The sequence below is a fragment of the Lithobates pipiens genome, unplaced genomic scaffold, assembly GCF_037356315.1.
Source record: "Lithobates pipiens isolate NorthernLeopardFrog02 unplaced genomic scaffold, aLitPip1_a1.2 Scaffold_1, whole genome shotgun sequence".
In the NCBI taxonomy this organism is placed as follows: domain Eukaryota; kingdom Metazoa; phylum Chordata; class Amphibia; order Anura; family Ranidae; genus Lithobates; species Lithobates pipiens.
The window spans coordinates 148,409,416-148,430,668 of record NW_027507685.1 but is presented as its reverse complement, the minus strand read 5'-3'; the positions used below and the strand labels follow the sequence as shown (position 1 = coordinate 148,430,668).

General features: G+C 42.1%; 1 protein-coding gene and 2 long non-coding RNA genes across 3 annotated transcripts in view; 1 reads left to right on the top strand and 2 right to left on the bottom strand.

Moving 5' to 3' along the window:
• The window catches only part of PTGES (prostaglandin E synthase), a 125,439-nt gene that overhangs the window by 88,105 nt on the left and 16,081 nt on the right, over positions 1–21,253 (bottom strand). The window lies entirely within an intron of this gene.
• On the bottom strand, positions 24–1,556 carry LOC143988444 (uncharacterized). The gene is made up of 4 exons (XR_013276852.1): positions 1,055–1,556; positions 804–956; positions 370–503; positions 24–237 (listed from the first exon to the last, which is right to left on the bottom strand). It is a non-coding gene; the product is annotated as an uncharacterized LOC143988444 (long non-coding RNA).
• On the top strand, positions 3,541–4,954 carry LOC143988439 (uncharacterized). The gene is made up of 4 exons (XR_013276851.1): positions 3,541–3,923; positions 4,022–4,174; positions 4,475–4,608; positions 4,741–4,954. It is a non-coding gene; the product is annotated as an uncharacterized LOC143988439 (long non-coding RNA).

The following is a 21,253-nucleotide window of genomic DNA, read 5'->3' as shown; positions in this document are numbered from 1 at the left end:
TACATTAATTAAAGAGACAAAGATTTCTTAAAAAAGAATTCATAGCTTTAATGTTGGAAATATGTTAAAATTATTTTGGAGAAACCAAAATAGCAAAAATATAATAGCAAATACACATTTTATACAAAAAGTTACATGACACAAGATATAGGGGATCCTGAAATTGTTAGTTGCTGAGAATGATCATATATCCTCCCGACATGTTTCGCGTTTTTGCTTCTTCAGGGGAGTATGCAACTAACATGAACATAAACATAAAGAGAGGTTTAAGAATACAGAAAATACAATTATGCCATACAATTAGATACACATAAATTTCAGAACATTAGGTATGAAATTGGTCTCAATTTGCTCAGTCCAAATGCTTACCCTGATATAATCATTTCCTGCATCGCAACCCACAGGCCAACAGATGGTGAAATAGATGACAAGAATTAGGTGACAGGATCAAATGCTAAAAACAACCCAGCCTCATGCAGGGCATAGATGGAGGTAGACAAGCGCTACAAAGATCAAAAACAAAATCCAGAGATAAATACCAAGTATGACAAGTCCAGCACAGGTATTAAAAAATGTTAGTTTGTAACAAAGTGGGTAAGTAAATATCAATCCCTAAATTATAAAAGGGAATTGGGGCTGAGAAACATGCCTCCATAGTAGGATATGAGATGCTTATTATCAGAGGGATGGAACAATTGATTTTAATTAAGCCTAATTAGTATAAGGGTTGAAAGAAGTGGCTACTGGGGGTATACTACAAAAATACTGTTAAAGAGAGTAGAAGGAATAAGAATTATTTTTACCTGCAGTTAGAATCAGAGATGAAAGAGTTAATTCCATATGATGGTATTGGTGCAATACAAATGCAACAAGTTACAAAAAAGGAATCAATTGATTCATTATGATGTTTTATAAGTTGCAGAGTGCAGCGATATGCTGCCACTGCCAGGCTGAACCTACAAGTAAATAAAAAGAAGGATGACTAAATATAGGTATAGAAAGATGAGAGGCGGTATTATAACAGTATAAAATTCAGCTAAAGAAATATATTTACCAAGAGGAAAAGTTAGCGTGGCGGTAGTATCTGTGCTGAACCTGCGCTACAGATGAAATGACAGCGCTGCCTATTTATATCCCCCATCCATCGAGCCGGCGTCTGACGTCACCGGCTCGATGCGGACAGCCATAGGTGGAAGCAGTGAGCATGTGCAGAGCCTTTCAAGTCGGCATTTGAACTACCAACCCCATAATGCCTCAGTGCTGACACGAGGTTAATTTGGACAAATGCTGATGGAGATGGGGCTAAGCTGACTCTCCGCCCTTGAAGGGGGCGGGAAGACACAAGTCAGCATAGAGGGCAGAAGAAACGACGATTATCATGGCTTTTAACCCTAGAGGGGATTACATGCTCCCTGCCACCTCAAATCGGGCGCCGCCTGGGGATAATACCCAGCTGCGCCCTTGGGTGTCCATATGCCCTTGCATACTTGGAGCAAGGGAAGATAAAAAGCAGAGTATCAAGTCCAAATCAAAAAATATATGGCTTTGGATTGCGGTGCAGGGAAGGAGGGAGAAAGCGACGTGAAATGTTTGTATAATGCTATACCACATACCAAAGGTTTACAAATAATACGCTCCTATTTGCAAGAAAGAGGCTCAAATTTCTTCGCTTATAATGAATTTGTTATGAAGCTATTGGATTTTATTTTAAAGCACAACGTATTCCAATTTAACCAATCCCACTACCTCCAGGTGCAGGGGGTTGCGATGGGGACCAAATGTGCCCCATCGTATGCCAACCTGTACCTGGGGGGGTGGGAAAAAGATACCTTCGCGCGTGAAGACCTCGTCCCTTTTCTAAGTAACATCACAGCCTGGTACAGGTACATTGATGATATTTTATTTTTTTGGTCAGGATCAGAATCAGATTTGTTGCTCTTTTTCAATTTACTTTCTGTGAATCCATTCAATTTAAAGTTTACGTTGAATTACAGCCAAAACTCCATTGAATTTTTGGACTTAACTATTAAAATTGATGCCACTGGACATGTTTATTCTGCCTTATACAGAAAGCCTACTGCTGGCAATACGGTCTTGCATGCGACAAGCTTTCACCCAAAACCTCTCCTAAAGAGCATCCCCTACAGCCAGTATCTAAGGGCCAAACGCAATTGCAGTACTGACTCTGACTTTAAGATTGCAGCCAATGACTTATACAATAGACTCAGAGCACGTGGATACAGTCATGTATCTCTGAAAAAATCATATAATAGAGTAAAAAATAAAGATAGGACTTCCCTTCTCTTCTCCAATAAACAAAAAAATTTCGATAACAAAGTACGTATCATTACCAAATACTCTAACCAACATCATTCGTTCCGTGCTATAATCAATAAGTTTTGGCCTCTTTTAAAAGCCGATCCTATTGTTAATCAGTACATAAATGATGCACCATCAATCACCTATATGAGACCTCAATCACTCAAGGACAGCTTAGTTAGAAGTCACTTTCAGGACTCCTCAGGTGATACTAAATCCAAATATCCAGGTACCTATGCATGCGGGCAATGTGACATGTGTCCCTATATACATAACTCTCAAAAGATCAGATTGCCAAACGGCAACCGTTTTGTTTCGAAATTTCACGTTACATGCTCCACTCCAGGCGTTGTATATTTGGCCCAATGCCGTTGTGGAGGATTTTACGTAGGTAAAACTAAAAGACTATTTTCTATCCGCATAAAAGACCACATCAAACCTATTCTTAATAAAAAAATCACCACAGCCATAAGTAGGCACATAGGCACCTATCATGCCTTTGACCCCAACTGGATACGTTTCTCAGCCCTGGCCCATATACCTCTAAACTCAAGAGGTGGCTCAGTGGACAAGCTTCTCTTACAAACTGAAGCTAAGTGGATCTTTATTCTAAAAGCCACTAAATACCCTGGTTTCAATGAAAATATAAGCTACAGATCCTTTCTATAGCTAATCTCTGTTTGTTTGTTTCATGAACCCTCCTACCTCAGCTGTGAGCCCCCGTGGAACCTGGCATGAAGAGAGAGAGGTGATATCCCCCTTTTCCCCTTTTTGTTCATCTTTTTCCCTTTTCCTTCCTTTCCTCCTACCCCCTCCCCAAGTCATTGGTTTTTCTTTTTCTTTTTGTTTTTTTGTTTTCAACAAAATATTTTATTTTATTTTATTTTCTTTTTATATTTATGTTATATCAAAAAAATATCTCTGTACATCAATTAATGTCATTATCAATTATTATTAACGCTGTACCGGTAATATATACCGTCTAATGTCTCGCTTTGCTTGGCCCAAGGTGGGTTTCATGGTTTGCACACTTGGGATCTCTGTTGCTCTCTATGAGTCCCACCCACATTGAGGAGCTTTGCTTTCTCCCTCCTTCCCTGCACCGCAATCCAAAGCCATATATTTTTTGATTTGGACTTGATACTCTGCTTTTTATCTTCCCTTGCTCCAAGTATGCAAGGGCATATGGACACCCAAGGGCACAGCTGGGTATTATCCCCAGGCGGCGCCCGATTTGAGGTGGCAGGGAGCATGTAATCCCCTCTAGGGTTAAAAGCCATGATAATCGTCGTTTCTTCTGCCCTCTATGCTGACTTGTGTCTTCCCGCCCCCTTCAAGGGCGGAGAGTCAGCTTAGCCCCATCTCCATCAGCATTTGTCCAAATTAACCTCGTGTCAGCACTGAGGCATTATGGGGTTGGTAGTTCAAATGCCGACTTGAAAGGCTCTGCACATGCTCACTGCTTCCACCTATGGCTGTCCGCATCGAGCCGGTGACGTCAGACGCCGGCTCGATGGATGGGGGATATAAATAGGCAGCGCTGTCATTTCATCTGTAGCGCAGGTTCAGCACAGATACTACCGCCACGCTAACTTTTCCTCTTGGTAAATATATTTCTTTAGCTGAATTTTATACTGTTATAATACCGCCTCTCATCTTTCTATACCTATATTTAGTCATCCTTCTTTTTATTTACTTGTAGGTTCAGCCTGGCAGTGGCAGCATATCGCTGCACTCTGCAACTTATAAAACATCATAATGAATCAATTGATTCCTTTTTTGTAACTTGTTGCATTTGTATTGCACCAATACCATCATATGGAATTAACTCTTTCATCTCTGATTCTAACTGCAGGTAAAAATAATTCTTATTCCTTCTACTCTCTTTAACAGTATTTTTGTAGTATACCCCCAGTAGCCACTTCTTTCAACCCTTATACTAATTAGGCTTAATTAAAATCAATTGTTCCATCCCTCTGATAATAAGCATCTCATATCCTACTATGGAGGCATGTTTCTCAGCCCCAATTCCCTTTTATAATTTAGGGATTGATATTTACTTACCCACTTTGTTACAAACTAACATTTTTTAATACCTGTGCTGGACTTGTCATACTTGGTATTTATCTCTGGATTTTGTTTTTGATCTTTGTAGCGCTTGTCTACCTCCATCTATGCCCTGCATGAGGCTGGGTTGTTTTTAGCATTTGATCCTGTCACCTAATTCTTGTCATCTATTTCACCATCTGTTGGCCTGTGGGTTGCGATGCAGGAAATGATTATATCAGGGTAAGCATTTGGACTGAGCAAATTGAGACCAATTTCATACCTAATGTTCTGAAATTTATGTGTATCTAATTGTATGGCATAATTGTATTTTCTGTATTCTTAAACCTCTCTTTATGTTTATGTTCATGTTAGTTGCATACTCCCCTGAAGAAGCAAAAACGCGAAACATGTCGGGAGGATATATGATCATTCTCAGCAACTAACAATTTCAGGATCCCCTATATCTTGTGTCATGTAACTTTTTGTATAAAATGTGTATTTGCTATTATATTTTTGCTATTTTGGTTTCTCCAAAATAATTTTAACATATTTCCAACATTAAAGCTATGAATTCTTTTTTAAGAAATCTTTGTCTCTTTAATTAATGTACCGTTAAAAAATCCCCTGGCCCCCCCCTCCCTTTTTCCTATTCGTGGATATAATATTTATAGAATTATTGGGGGATGAGGTACCTTTAACAGGAATGTGTCTCTGGGATAGTGTGGACCAACTTATTTCTCATATATATATATATATATATATATATATATATATATATATATATATATATATATATATATATATATATATAAAATATTTTTATATATATATATATATATATATATATATATTTTTTTTTTTTTTTTCCTGATTACATTGGAGTTACCCTTTAAAATGTTTTTATATGAATAAAATGATTTTACACTATGCAGGACCTGTTTGTTTTCTGTGCATGGTCTCAGGGAAAGAGAAAGTGGATGTGAGGAGGAGAGTGGACTAAGTTAACCCATTGTTGGTTGCGTGATGTGTGATACAAACAGGCCAGGACTGGCCATAGAGCACACCTGGCTGCATGCCCTGACAAGAGCTGGCTAAGTGTCTCCAACCCCCGGGTGGTGGACCAGTACCGGTCCGTGGCCTGTTAATGACGGAGCTGCACAGTCGGAGGTAAGCTGGGTCCATGGTCCAGACAGGGCCAACATAGACCGCGGGCGCCGCTAGGGTTGCCACCACACCCCTTGAAATCCGAACATATATTAATTGCACGGGTTCTGAGGCTAATTTAAGGCAGATGCATACACTAAGTAAGTTTGATTACCATCTTAATCAGCCACAGAACCTGTATAATTAATGTGTTCAGGCTTAAAAAGATGAGGTGGCAAACCTCCCTTTGCAGCCATACCTGTGTCTCCTCTTCCGGTCCTGCCAACAACGTCATCCTATCAGTAGAGCAGGGGGGCGAAGGAGCTGGAGATCTGGAGCAGAGAGCGGGAGTCTTCATATGAACAAGCGGGTAATCACCCACTTGTTATTATGATCCAGATCTGCAGCTCCTCCCTCCCCATGCCCTGCTGATAGGATGATATTGTTGGTGGGGCGGGAGACCCTGGAGAGGACATACATGTTGAATTCTGCCGCTACTCTGTCAAAGGTAGGACTGTGCAGGGGAGGCAGAGAGTAGAAGAGGTGGGGGGACGTATTGACTGCAAGGGGTAGTTTGATGGGGAGGCTGCAATTGATATGGGCACTGTGTGCTGGATTTCCCATATTCCTGTAAAACTATAAATACTCCCCGCTAACACCACCAATTGGTGGAAGAGGGTTACACATCCTTATTGCCCTGACAGTAAAAAAAAAAAAACCTACACAGCTTAAAATGGTTGTAAACCCTTTACAACCACTTTATACTACAGGCAAGCCTATAATTAGGCTTACCTGTAGCTACACTGGATATCTCTTAAACCTGCACGGTTTAGGAGATATCCCTGTATTTGCATTATGTCATCGGCACATGCGCACTTAAGCAAACTGAAACAATGGCACGCACATGCCGTTGCTTCAGTCGTACTGTGTGGTTGCCAGCGGCTCCCGCACACATGCGCAGGAGGGACATCGTTGCATCTCTGGCCAATCACAGCGCCGGAGCAGTAGAAGTGACCCCCGTGGGGAGATATTGGCCGTCGGAGTGGTGAACGAGGACTGCTGCGGGGGCTTCGATCTCAGGTAAGTAATTCATAATGAGCTAGTATGCTATGCATACTAGTTCATTATGTCTTTGTCTTGTAGTTTTTTTTTTTTTTTAAATGGGTTTACAACCACTTTAAGGTTATATTTTTAGCCCCCAAGTACATTACTTTACATTTTTCAACTCTAAACCTCATTTGCCATGTAATTGCCCACCCCATTAATTTGTTCAAATCTTCTTGTAAAGTTTCTATATCCTAATGTGAAGTTTTTGCCCTACTTTGGTGTCCTCAGCAAAAACTGAGCTTGAGCTTTTATGCCGACTTCTATATAATTTATGAATAAATTAAACACAATTGGTTACAGGGCAGAGCCTTGGAGTACCCCACTTACCATTCCAGACCATTCTGAGTACACGTTATTTATCACCACCCTTTGGACGCACCCCTGTAACCAGTTTTCTATCTAGGGACAAACTCTATGGTCCATGCCTACAGACCTCAGTTTGTAGATTAAGTGTTTGTGGGGCACTGTATCAAATGCTTTTGTAGAATCCAGCTGCACCACATCAACAGGCCTTTTGTTGTCTAGATGGCAGCACAAAGCCTCATAGAATGTTAACAGATTGGTCTGGCAGGAACGACCCTTTGTAAACCCTTGCTAATTACTGCTAATAATACAATTTCCATCAGAAAATTCTTGGATATAGTCCCTTATCATTCCCTCCTATAGTTTACATACTATTGATGTTAGACTGATGGGCCTGTAGTTTCCTGGTATTAGATATGTGCGGTTTGTTTCGTTCTGAATTAATATTCGGACACATTTTTTCATTATTCAGAGATTTGGATATATCCGAATACCCAGGTTACAATATAAACTAATTTTACCAAATGCTTCAAATAACATAACAAAATTCAGACTTAAATTCAAATCGAAATTTTACATTGAACTCCAGTCGAATTCTACACATATTGCTGAAATTAAAGACTGTGTGTTATTAGTGTACCATTTCGAAATAATGCTATTTTTTGTTAAGCCAAAGGTGATTTAAAGAGTCATTGTAATCATTTGATGAAGATTTTTATTTTGTTTTTGCTGCATTCAAATCGAACACAATATAACATTTTAGTTTTAACCGATTCAAAAATGTATTGATTTGATTGCTTCTAAATGAAAAAAAAAATCGGTAAATTCGAAAATTCCGAATACGAATTCAGAAAACAAATTCCAAAAACGAATTGAACAAATCAACCAAATTTAACTAAACAAAATAACTAGATTAATGAATCAAAACAAAACTAAACAATTTTTTTTGTCATGCACATGTCTACCCATGTCTCTGCCCTTTTCTGAATATTGGTTCCACATGGGCTTTTTTTTCAATCAGCAGGTACCATTCCCATCAGTATGCTGTCTATAAAGATTAGGAATATTGGTATTGCTATGACCTGACTGAGTTCTCTGAGGACTCAGAGACATAACATTGGTTTGTGTGCTTTAATTGAAATTGGGACTCACAGTCAAATTGTTGGAATATGTTGCATTAAGAGCACAGGTGAATAGTCTGTGTAAAGCATAAAGAGGAAAAACCAAGTCCATTCTGCAAACAAGATACAGTAATCTTTTACCTGAAAAAGTCAGAATAGTTATACAATATACACATTCGTTTCAGTAAGTAGACGTGAAGTAAATGCAATCTACCTTGTGAAATAGCGCTTTCATTGGTAAGGCTGACCACAAGGAATTTACAAATGTGCATTGAGGAACATTGTAGTAATCAGGGCTTCTTTTCTCAGAGAATAAGTGTATGAACTCCCCTCTTCTGAATCCCCCCTTGTCTACGTGCCCTACACTCTTCTGAGCATGGCCCCTTGGTTCCACCCCCTGCCCACCTCCCAGTACTGCCCCAAGTATCATCTTGTGTTGCTAAATGATTAGTATGGATAATAACCAATAACTAGAAAAGCAGTAAACTAGATCCCCTGAAGCCAGCAACAACAGATCCCCCAGTACTAATAGAACCCACCCCAGCAATAATAGGACCCCTCAACAACAATAGACCCCTCTCACAACAATAGAGTCCCCTAGCAACAATGGAACCTACCCCAGCAACAATAGACCCACACACACACACACACACACACACACACACACAGCAACAATGGACCACCCACAACAACAAAAGATCCAAAGATCCATCCACCCCAGCAACATTAGACACCCCCCCCCCCCCAGCAGCAACAACAGATCTTCCAGTGGACAGCATCAATAGACCCTCCAACATACAGAAACCATAGACTTCTCCCTCAATAGTAGATTCTTACCAGCAAAAATAGACCTTCGCACAAAAATAGATCCCCACCAGAGACAATAATTCCCCCCCGTAGCCAGCATCAATAGACCCTCCAGCACACCCCACACCCCTTGCTATTACATAAATTCAGTGTTGGAAGTGCTGCAGAGTTCCCCTGCATTCCCGCTGAAAAAAAGCTCTGGTAGTAATATTTAAAGATTTGACTTTACGTCTCTGAAAGCTATTATTTTGAAACAGTATAATGCTTTCTGATTGAAACGTACATTGATTAAAGCTGAACTCCAGGAATTATCTGTATTATTTTAAATCAACTTCAAAAACTTGCACTGAAGTGTTGTCAAAAATAAATACAAATGAAAAATTAATACAAATGGACAATGATGAGAGTGCAGCTGCTGCACAAAGGTGCTAGAACCTTAAAGCAATATAAAGTATAAAACTGCACTGGCAGTCTATATCAAACAATATACATCCTAATAAATGGTGCCTTATACATCAATAAAATTGTGACGTAAGAAACACAAAATCTGCTTGGTGATTTTGTAAAAAGTGCAAGGTGACCCCACTCATCAGACATCCTTTGATGACGCCCTGGAGGAGGGGCAAAACGCGTTGACGTACTTCTGATTCGCGCTAACCAGTGACGCACATTTCTGTCTCAGTGGAACGCACACCACACAGTGGCGAACTCAGATGTTTTTTTACTGATGTCTATCTTTGCCAAATATCCAGTTAGTTGCGAATTTAATGCGCTTGATAACTCATGTTAAATGTTATTTCACTAAGAGTTCTTTCTCTGTTTTCCCATCTATGGAGTGTGGTACATCTTTCCTGTCATAAAATATCTTCTTGGAAGTTGAGTGTGCTGAGGAACCATCCTGCATATAAACAGATCATTAGATCACTGCTTTTTTGATCCCAGACTGTGAAGCTGACGATCTAATATTTCTGGTGAGTGGAGTGATCTCACTCGTTCAAAGTTTTGGACATCTTGCACCTTTTACAAAAGCATCAAGCACTTTTTAGATTTTGTGTTTTTCATGTCACAATTATATTGATGTATAAGGCACCATTTATTAGGTTGTATATTGTTTGATATAGGCTGCTGGCGCTGTTTTACACTTTATATCTTTATTATTTACTTATATTGGTCCAACTTGGCACAGTGTAAGTATACATCACTCATACCCAGAATTTTAATATTGATTGGGCCCCGGGCAAACATTTTCTTGCCCCCCCCCCCCCCCCTTCATTCTGAGACATACAAAAAATAGCAGGTAGACTCAATCAGTTTACTGCAGCAGATCGTGCAGTGATTGCAATTGGTTGCCAGAGGTTACAGCATATCATTACCGATCACTGGCTGGTTGATAGAGGTTACATCACATAATTTCTGCTGGTGGATTAGTTGCTAGAGGTTACTGCAAATTATAAGCACTCACTGATTGTTCGATATGGGTTACAGCACATCATTACCACTTACTGATTGGTTAATAGAGATTACATCAGATCACTACTCTTCACTGATTGGTTGCTACAGTTTAATGCACATCATTACCACTCACTGATCAGTGGAGCAATCCCAAATAATTGCACAAGTAAATCTGCACATTAATAAACATACTACAAGAGAGGGTCAGAGAGCGCAAAAATAGTACAGGAGAGGGTTTAGAGACTGCGGACATACTGAAAGAGATGACCAGAGACTACGGACATGCTACAGGAGACAATCATAGACTACGGACATGCTACAGGAGAGACTGCAGAATTATACAGGAGATGGTAAGAGAACTTTCATCAATGCACAGCTTTACAGTTGAACAATGCAACTCAGGGTTTCAGCAGTCAGGCAATTATGGGTCTATGGGTGACATACCTGGCCAGCCAAGCTCACTACATACATTCAGAGGTCCATGGGCGGGGCTTCCACTCTCTGCTTTCACTACAACTGCTCCACCCTGAGCATACATGATGCATGGGGTGGGGTTAGAGCATCAGGGGAGCTCCCGGCCCCACCCCTAGAACTCTGTATTCCCCAGCCAGTAGAGGGGGCAGGGATAGGAGCTCCACAGATGCTCCCACTCTGATCACTGCTCTCACTACAGCCACTCTGTTCCGAGCATACAGGCTGCATGGGGCGGGATCAGAGCATCAGTGGAGCTCCTGGCCCTGCCCCCTCTCTGCTGGCTAGCCACGGAATGCAGCCTCCTGTTTCCTCTGTGCGCTCTGCAAAGCTGTCATTGGTGCCCCAATTCGCAGGTAGCGCAGCCCCATCAACAAAGATTGGGCCCAGGGCAGGTGCCCCATTTGCCCTGCACTAAAGACAGCCCTGCTCATACCTGATGGATTGCTAGGGTAGATGAAATTCTGCTTAGTTAGAGCTACTGCAGTGATAGCCATGATCAAAATCTAAGACCTGCTTGGATTCTTTGCAGGTGGCTTTGCGAGTACAGGACCTGGGAGATCATGGTTGTCACTGTAGTAGCACCAACTAATACAGTGATTTGCAGCTTCCACGAGTATGAGATATATACACTTTGTGCCAAGCTGGACCAATGTAACTATGCAATAGAGATAATTCTTGGAGTTTAGCTTCAAGCAGGGCAAGAGGTACATTCATTTTCCAGAAGCACATCACATCATGAATTATATTCAATATATAAAGTCAGAGCTTTTTTTCTCTGAGAAGGTGCAGGAATCCCCCCCCCCCTTGTCTCCGCCTTCTACCCACCTCTGAGCGCCCTTCCTTGATCCCACCTCCCAGTACCACCCCTTTTTGAGACTATAGACCCAAGTATCATTTTGTGGTATATACATTGAATTTGTTAATAACAAGAAAAACTGTAAAATAGATCTCCCCTTTCACCCAGCAACAATATATTCCCGCACCCCCCAGCCCAGCAACATTAGATCCCCACCAACAAAAGACCCCTCGCAACAAGATAACGCCCAGCAACAATAGATCCACCACATCAAACATACATACTGATAGGATTTGGCCACCAGATACAACAGATCTCCCAGCCAGCAAAAATAGACCCCTCTCTCAACAGTAGATCCCTCCCAGCAAACACTGACCCTCCCAGCAACAATAGATCCCTCACCAGCAACAATAGACTCCCCAGCAGCCAGCATCAATAGACCATCTCGCACACTTCAGCACCTCTTACCATTACATACATTCAATGCTGGGGGTGCCGGAACTGCGTTCCCCTCATGTTCCCGCTGAAAAAAAGCCTGTATGAAGTAAACATTTTAAGGCATATGTATCCTTATGACAGACCTCTACTGGATACTATGTGATTATGGCAAATGATAATTTGTACACCACATCCTGCAAGATTGAATCAAATAACCAACAAAAAGAGACGATGAGACTTTACTTGACGCTTTACTCCATTTTACACAGTATACAATGTTAGCAAGACGTATGGGTGAAGTCACATTTCTACGCATTTCGCATTATAGCTTCCTCAGGAGATAATTGAGGTGATAATATCCTATGTACTATATCACGTAAGGTAAGATCAATGATGTCAAAAAATTAGGGGAAGGAGAGACGCTCAGCAAGATAGCTCCATATGAAGAAGAAGAGTGTTGCAGGGGCCAGGGTTGTGTACTTGCACAAAATAGCGCTCCTTATTGTGTAGTATATCTATGTATGCGTAAAAAAGTACTGAGAGGTAGAGAGAGCAGGCTGATGAGATTATCGGTTTGCAGTCACATGCTGGGGGTCATATAAAGACCTGTAAGTGTTACTCAACTGCAGCAAAAACAAATCAGCTCTCCTACCCTTCCAGACAGAGCTGTGCTGTGTGGCAGAGATGGACTGAATGGACAAATCCTTTGGCAAGTAATAAAGCTTTCAGATCTGTATTTCATTTATTAACATTTATGCCTAAAGTTAAGCTTTAATATAAACGATATTGCCAAAAGTATTGGGACATCTGCCTTTACACACCCATGAACCTTACCGGAATCACAATCTTAGTCCATAGGGGTCAATATGGAGTTGGCCCACACTTTGCAGCTATAACAGCTTTAACTCTTCTGGGAAGGCTGTCCACAAGGTTTAAGAGTGTCTCTATGGGAATGTTTGACCATTCTTCCAGAAGCGCCTTTGTGAGGTCAGGCGCTGATATTGGACGAGAAGGCCTGGCTTGCAGTCTCCGCTCGAATTCATCCCAAAGGTGTTCTATCGGCTTGAGGTCAGGACTCTGTGCAGGCCAGTCAAGTTCCCCCCACACCAAACTTGCTCATCCATGGCTTTCTGGACCTTGCTTTGTGCACTGGTGTGCTGTCCTGTTGAAACAGGAAGGGGCCATCCCCAAACTGCTCCCATAAAGTTGGGAGCATGAAATTGTCCAAAATGCCTTGGTATGCTGAGGCCTTAAGAGTTCCCATCCATGGAACTAAGGGGCCAAGCCCAACCCCTGAAAAACAAACCCACGCCATAATCCCCCCTTCACCAAATGATTTGGACCAGTGCACAAAGCAAGGGAGTGTATGTAGACAATATAGTGTGTGCAAACCATGACTATATAAATTGCTGCTGTATATGTACTATTTTTAACCACTTAAGAACTTGCCTCGTTTTGAAATTTTGGTGTTTACAAGTTTAAAACAGTTTTTTTTTGCTAGAAAATTACTTGGAACCCCCAAATATTATATATTTTATATATTATATATTTTTTTTCACACTGTATTTGCAAGCACACTTTGTTTGGAAAAATGTCACTTTTTTGAATAAAAAAAATAAGGCAACAGTAAAATTAGCCCAATTTTTTTATATTGTGAAAGATAATGTTACGCCGAGTAAATTGATACCCAACATGTCACGCTTCAAAATTGCGCCCGCTTGTGGAATGTCGTCAAGCTTTTACCCTTAAAAATCTCCATAGGCAACGTTTAAAAAATTCCATAGGTTGCATATTTTGAGTTACAGAGGAGGTCTAGGGCTAGAATTATTGCTCTCGCTCTAACGATTGCGGCGATACCTCACATGTGTGATTTGACCACCGTTTTCATATGCGGGCCCTACTCTGCTTCTGGGCGCGAGCTTGTCGGGAGGGGGCGATTTAAAAAAAAATTTTAAATTTTTTCACTGTTTTAAAAAAAATAAAAATTTATTTGGGTCACCTTTATTCCTATTACAAGGAATGTAAACATCCCTTGTAATATAAAAAAGCATGGCAGGTCCTCTTAAATATGAGATCTGGGGTCAAAATGTCCTCAGATCTCATATTTGAACTAAAATGCAATAAAAAATAAATAAAAAAAATTTTGTCATTTGAAAAAATTACTTTGAAAAAATATGCCTTTAAGAGGTATGGGCGGAAGTGATGTTTTGATGTCGTTTCCGCCCTGCTATGGTATGGAGATGAGTGGGGGCCATCTTAGCCTCACTCGTCTCCATACCCAGGCACTGAGAGGACCCGATCAACTCCGCCGCTGCCGACGGCTCCGGTAAGCGGCAGAGGGCATGGGAGAGTGGCGGGGAGGGCGGCTCTCTCCCGCCGCCAATAACGGTGATCTTGCGGCGAATCCGCCGCAGAAACCACCATTATCGTAAATTTGACCGGCTCCTGAAAAGATGGATATCTCGGTTGTGTCAGCAGCTGCTGCTGTTACCGAGATATCCATCTTCAAAGTGCCGACGTATATGTACAGGAGCCGGTTGGCAAGTGGTTAATAAAATAATTTCTGAATCACATACTGTGTGGGCATTACTGTAATTATACACATTATTATATAATGGCCTTTTTTTTAATGTCATGGTCAGCTGTTAGTCAGTTATTAAAGAGTTATTTTTTCAGTTTTTAGCTCAAAGTCTTTTTTTTTTTTTAAATGACACATTTTCAAGTTTGCTCTTCCATATTTTTAGTATTGCATTTGGAGATTTATTCTCAAGATTATTCTCTAGAGGGAGCTCTGTATCTAAACACAATCATTCTACCTCCCTGCTAAACGAATGGCACAAAATCAGCCACATAAGGAGGGTATTGTTTTTAGTGAGTTGGAACTTGCTCTGGGAAAAGGAGCAGTAAACCACAAACTGGCAGCACCCTCTGCATGGCTGTTCCAGGTCAGTGACTCCCAGGGGTCTTTTCATTCTTTTCATTGTCTTTCTAGAGCAATAGACTTTGAAGACACAGGTATTGACAAAACCTGCAGGCTATAATTGCTGACCTTCTTCAGGTACTAGCATTTCCAGAAGAAGGTGAACAATTACAGCCTGTAGGTTTTTGTCAATACTTGTGTCTTCAAAGTCTATTGCTCTAGAAAGACAATGAAAATAATTTATGACTGATAGCACAGCGGCAGTGCTTTCTGAAAACAAGCCATTGTTCACTGATTGGCCTTAGTTGTAGCTTTTTTCAGAATCATACCTACCTAGCTAGATGCAGCATTGGTACAATGCTGGAGAAAGACAAGGGTGTAACTGCGCTGGCAAAAAGAAGAAAAAAAACTATAAAAAAGCAGCAGCAATACAGTGCGATAACAGAGAAAATACCAATAGAAGCAGAAAAAATTTGCGCTATTGGTACAATGCTGCATCTGTCCCCCGCCAGCTCTAACACTGAAAACCCAGCGATCAAACACCACCGATTGCTCGGTTCTCAGGGCTCTGTGAGCAGGGATCTGGTGACTGTCAGCCACCGGTCTCTGCTGTGCCCCCCCGCGAGCTCACTGGAGCACTGGGCTGTGGAGGGGGCGGTATCAGCCGGCTCAGGCTCTCAGCGGCTTGCTGAGAGGCTGAGCCAGGTGCCAGTCTAGGCATGTGGGCGGATTCCGACTCCAAGGTCACTGCCAAATGACATTCGGCGCTGGGTGAGTCATGAGAATCCCAAGACAGTAGATGAATTAGTGAAAATGGTTGAGAGATATGCTGTGGTGGAGGATCTCTTGGGACCTATCAAACCTTGAGGACCCTTGCCAGTGATGAAAGCCAAGCCATCCACAAACCAGGGAGTCAGCATTCAAGAGAACCAAGGAGCAATCACCCCAGTGACCCAGAGCTCTGCTCTGGCACAAAGGAATGAGGACATGCTGTGCTGGCGGTGTCACTCCTGTGGCCATATCCAGACCCACTGTCCCCTGCAGGAGGAACCTATGGAGTGTAGCGCTCTACGGAGGATGTCCTTTTATGCCCAGACGGTCTGTGCTGCCCACCTGGACCTGACTGAGGGGCGGTTTGAGTGTGACCTTTGGGTGAACCAGCTTCACACCCAAGCGCTGTTGGACTCCAGAAGTATGGTAACACTTGTGGGTACCAGGGTAGCCAGGGAAGGTTTCCCATTTTTGTGGTCATTGGTGAGCTGCTATATCGGGTTAGCAAGGTTAGGGGAGATGTGGTCGACCAGTTACTGGTTCCCCAGCCCTTCAGACATATGGTGCTCAACCTAGCCCACAATGACAGGTTGGGGGGTCACCTGGGGGCTGACAAGACTGAGGCTTGGGATAATGGACCAGTCTCATCAGAGACATTGAGATAATGAGTTGTATGTGATGGGGAAGGAGGAGTGATCTGAGAGTCCACGGGAATTTTGACATTCCTATTTTGACCAGCGGGTTCTGGTAAGAGCACTACCAAAGGGGAGCCTTATCCATCACACATCCCCTTGTGTGTGTTTCTTTTGCACGTGTGGAGGTGATTTGGAGTGACGGGCTGTGGTGCAACACATCTCAATATACGAGAGGACTTGCCATTTTAATATATAATTGTTGGACAAATATTGACATTTGATGTGGACTTTTTTATGATTATCTATTTACACTTGATGGAAAATATCATTATATATATTGAACATCAGAGTTTTTTATTAATGAATAAGCGCTGCTAGATCTATATGTGATTAATTATTTATTTATTTATAGATCCTTTTATATTATAATTGTGTTTTATTCAGGTTTGAATAAATTTAAAGCGGCTGCTAGACTGTATCGAAATTACACAGCCCCCAGTAAATACACACGTTCTTTATAGCAGTTTAGACATTAATGGCTGTGTGTTGAGTTATTTTGAAGGGACAGAAAATGTACACTGTTATACAAGCTGTACACTCACTACTTTACATTGTAGCAAAGTGTCATTTCATCAGTGTTGTCACATGAAAAGATATAATAAAATATTTACAAAAATGTGAGGGGTGTACTCACTTTTGTGAGATAATGTATATACCTTTTGTGGCTATATGATGGCAGGTAGGTGTTTCTATATATCTACAATTATATACCTTCTGCTTGCAGTTTGGAATGACTGCCTTCCACCTTTGTTCCAACCAGCTGGTCATTGAATATGCTAAATATCACCATCTTGTGCTCACACACTCTATATTCCATAAGGTGCACATTTCAAGAGCAGCCTGCCTTGGCCCGCCAAACAAGGAAAAGCGGCCTGGTGGCCCCCGGACCACCAGGCAAATGCCCAGTTTGCCCTATGGCTAATCCGGGCCTGGTCAGTGCCCATTTGCAGCCTCATCATTGCCATCAATGCAGCCTGATCAATGCCCATCTGCAGCCTCAAAAGTGCCATCAATGCAGCCTCATCAGTCCACATCAATGCAGCCTCACCATTGCCATCAGTGCAGCCTGGTCGATGCCCATCTGCAGCCTAGAGGGGACAGGGTGGGGGGCAGGACGAGCGCTGACAGATTACCTACAGTGAGAATCTCCTATTATAGACAGAACAGTGGTCCAATGGCGGCCCAGGAGACGAGAATTCCTATTACAAAGGCACAAGTAAACAGGAGATTCTCACTGTATGTAATCTAACAGTGCTCGTCCCGCCCCCCTCCCTGTCCCCTACGAGGCAGCTAAGATTGAAGTATTGGCGTATAACACGCACATGCTATTTGCAACCAATTTTTCATGGTGAAAAAGTACATGTTATACGCCAATAAATACAGTAATATGTGTATTTTCTATTCTTAGACATTTTTTTCCTTTTGCCTATTTACATCTGTTCAAGAGATAGGAGGTTCTGAGGAGACAGAAACCCCCAGTGAAATGCGTCAACCTGATCTCTCAAGTCTGATCAACAACTGTGCATGTTGTTAGTAGATGTCTACTGCTGGTATTAATATGCAAACAGCCACATGTAATCATACCTCCCAACATTTTTAGATGGGAATGAGGAACACCTACTAGCAAATGTATGTAGGCATAGGACACGCCCCTGCCACACCCACTTAAAGGAGAATTAACCAAAAAAAGATTAATCAAATCCACAAGGACTTTTTTTTACCACTACTATTCCTTTATATTGGCTTTTAAAATTTACAAATGCAGCAATTTAGAATTTGGATGAAATGTTTAGCACTGGGAAACACTTTTTGAAACATAAAAAGTACATTTTATATACAACTATGCAGATCAAACCAAAATGAGGGACAAATGAGGAGGAAAGAGGGACAGAGGGACATTGCTCCAAATCAGGGACAGTCCCTCGAAATCAGGGACATGTGGAATATGTGATTTTATTGTTAGAAATAAAATTTGTACTTTTATAATATTCGTGTATCTCTTTGTGTTCACTGGAGAGGTATATAAAGTCCTATTGTTTCGATTTTTGAGATCCATGGGGGAGAAACGAAGAGGAATATTACAGAGTGTTACCTAAATGACAACTCTGAGACTGGGGCCTCTGATAATAACATCCAAATGGCAGCAACCAGTAGCAGGGAGGCTTTTACATACATACAATATGCTAAATGCAGATATGATCTTATGGGAAGATTGTTGTTGAAATGAAAGGTTTGGTTACAACTGACAAGGTGTTTGTAAGTAACACCAGTCAATGTGACAAATGACAGGTTTTTTTTTACTTGCTGGGGCACTGAGCAGTGTCTCACACCTTTATCTACCTGCCCTGTGGCCCACTTTCCTAATAGATCATTGAAAGGAGACGTAATTTGACCTTTTTACTGGGACATGTGAACCATGGGCGTGGGAGTCGGGGATTACCTCTAAATACAAGTATCTTAGCACATGAAAGATAATGCAAAAGACAACACAATGCATGACCAGAAATGACGCACTACAACTTTTTCTTAGCTGCTTTCTGGTTAAATCCATCACAGAGACATCAAAGAAACCCAGGCTAACCACAGACTCAAGATATAGCATTAAAGTGTTACTAAACCCACAACAATAAAATCAGTCTGCATGCTTGTTATACTTCCTGTGGAACATAAGGGGTTAATCCTCTGCATTGTGTAAAAAGGCTGATTGGTCCTGTCTTCTCTGATCCTCCTCTTCTTCTACTGTTCACTATCCATCTGCTGATAGTACGGAGCCTTGGGGCACTCTGCACATGCTCAGTTTGGTGTGTATTGCTAGAGTTTTTTTTTTTTGGGAGAGTGCATGTGATCAGCGCAGGGCCAATCAGCACTGTCCAGACAGAGGGTCAGGGGTCCTGGAGCCTTATAGGACAGTCAGAGTAGAATTAAAACTCCTGCTACAAACCAGACACTGATAGAAGTCAAAAGACTGCTATATACTGCTGATAAGAAAATGTATTTAGCAGTTTATGTTTACTAAAATAATTGCATTTCCATGTTCTGTATACTGTGGGAGGCCAGATATAGTGAATGCAAGGTCCTGGGTTTTGTAACACTTTAAAGTGTAACTCCAAGCATTTTTTTTTTAAATCTTGCATTGTGTTGGAAAGTTAGAACCCCTTTCGGGTTTTTATCTACGTCTTTGGGCTTATTTAGGAGGTTTGCCCCAGTTCCTGTCCAGGAGATGCAACAAGAATTGGAAAGCTCCCCAAAATGAGACATTCCAGTACTGACAGTTGTCACAGAAACAGGTGCCCCCATTGAAAGAGTTTTTTCTGTCCCATTGGCCTGTAGTGACTTCAGAGTCAGCAGGAGCAACCACAGTGTACGTAGGGGAACCAGGCACCTTTCATTCCCAGGGGGGCTAAATGCTAAAGGTTTTCCAACTACTATAGCTTTGCAACACAGCAAAGACTGGTGGGCATTGGGATGGGTAAGTACAGCATGAACCCTTTTAGCTACAAGTCTGTTGGGAACTTTTTCTGCCTATGAACATAGACATAAGCTGGGGCAGTTTTTGTAAGGTTACCAGATTTTCAAAATGAAATCCGGGGACATCCTACTGACAACACCAACAAAAGCATGACTCCATTTTTTAACATGCCCTGAAACAATTGGTTACGAGGGAAAATATTTGTACCGTTGCAATGCAAATTGTGAGTGTGGCCAAAGCGCAGTAACAGTGGGCAGGCATTAAAGAGGACCTCTGCTTACCTGAAGGTGGTATCTGCATATTTCAGATACTCACCCATCCAGTGGATTTGGAGTTGTCCCACTGAGATCCTCTCATGCCCTGCCACAGCTCTAGGACATCATCGAGAGGCCCATCAGCTCTTCCAGGTTCAGCGGGCAGGCCTCTCAATGACACGCCGATAGGCACGCCACCTGCTCCTTGAGATATGTGACGTGCATATCGCAGGAGGCCCAACGGGCATTGTGCGTGTCATGCATAGGGAGGCGGGGTTGGACTGTTTTTCCAGTAAAAAATACTTCTGCAAAATGGGAGGAGGGGTGGAATGGAAGGAACTTGAGGAAGACGGTGAAGGTAAGCTTCAAAAGGTAAGCCCAGGTTCACACTTAGCTGAGGGAATGAAGCCATGTGAGTTCAGCTGAACTCGCACAATTTCACTCCCGCATGTCAGTCCCTATTTCAGCGGCGATTTCACAGACATCTGTGCAGGTTTCTGCACAGATGTCAATGGAAATCACAACCTGAAATTGCAAAAAGTAGTACAGAAACTACTTTTTGAAATCAGTGCGGCACCACAAATGCGGCGTTGCACTGATTAGGATGGTGCCATTGCTGGAAATTGCTGCCGATTTGACAGTACCTGTGAACTAAGGCTAAAGCATTGAGTGCAGGGGTCAGGATTAGGTAACACACAGAATTCAGAGATCAGAAGTAAGCGTTTAGGGATCAGGCCAGCAGTTATCTACAGATTGTGTTTTGTCTTATGCCGCGTACACACGATCAGACTATCTGGCGGACTTAGTCTGGCGGACAAACCGCCGTAAAGTCCACCGGACTGTCTGAACGAGCGGACCTGCCCACACACGTGACTTTTCCGGCAGACTAGGGGGATTATCCGCCGTACTTTTGAAATTAACACACACGGAGGAAAGTCCGTTCATTTTGAGCGTGGCTCCAGGTAGCCGGGACTATCGAAGGAAGCGTCGCTGGCCCCGTCACCTGGTATGGAGTTAAAGGGGAAGCCCTACGCTGAAAAAATGGCGTGGGGTTCCCCCTCTAGGTCCATATCAGACCCTTATCCGAGCACGCTACCCGGCCGGCCAGGAAAGGGAGTGGGGACGAGCGAGCGCC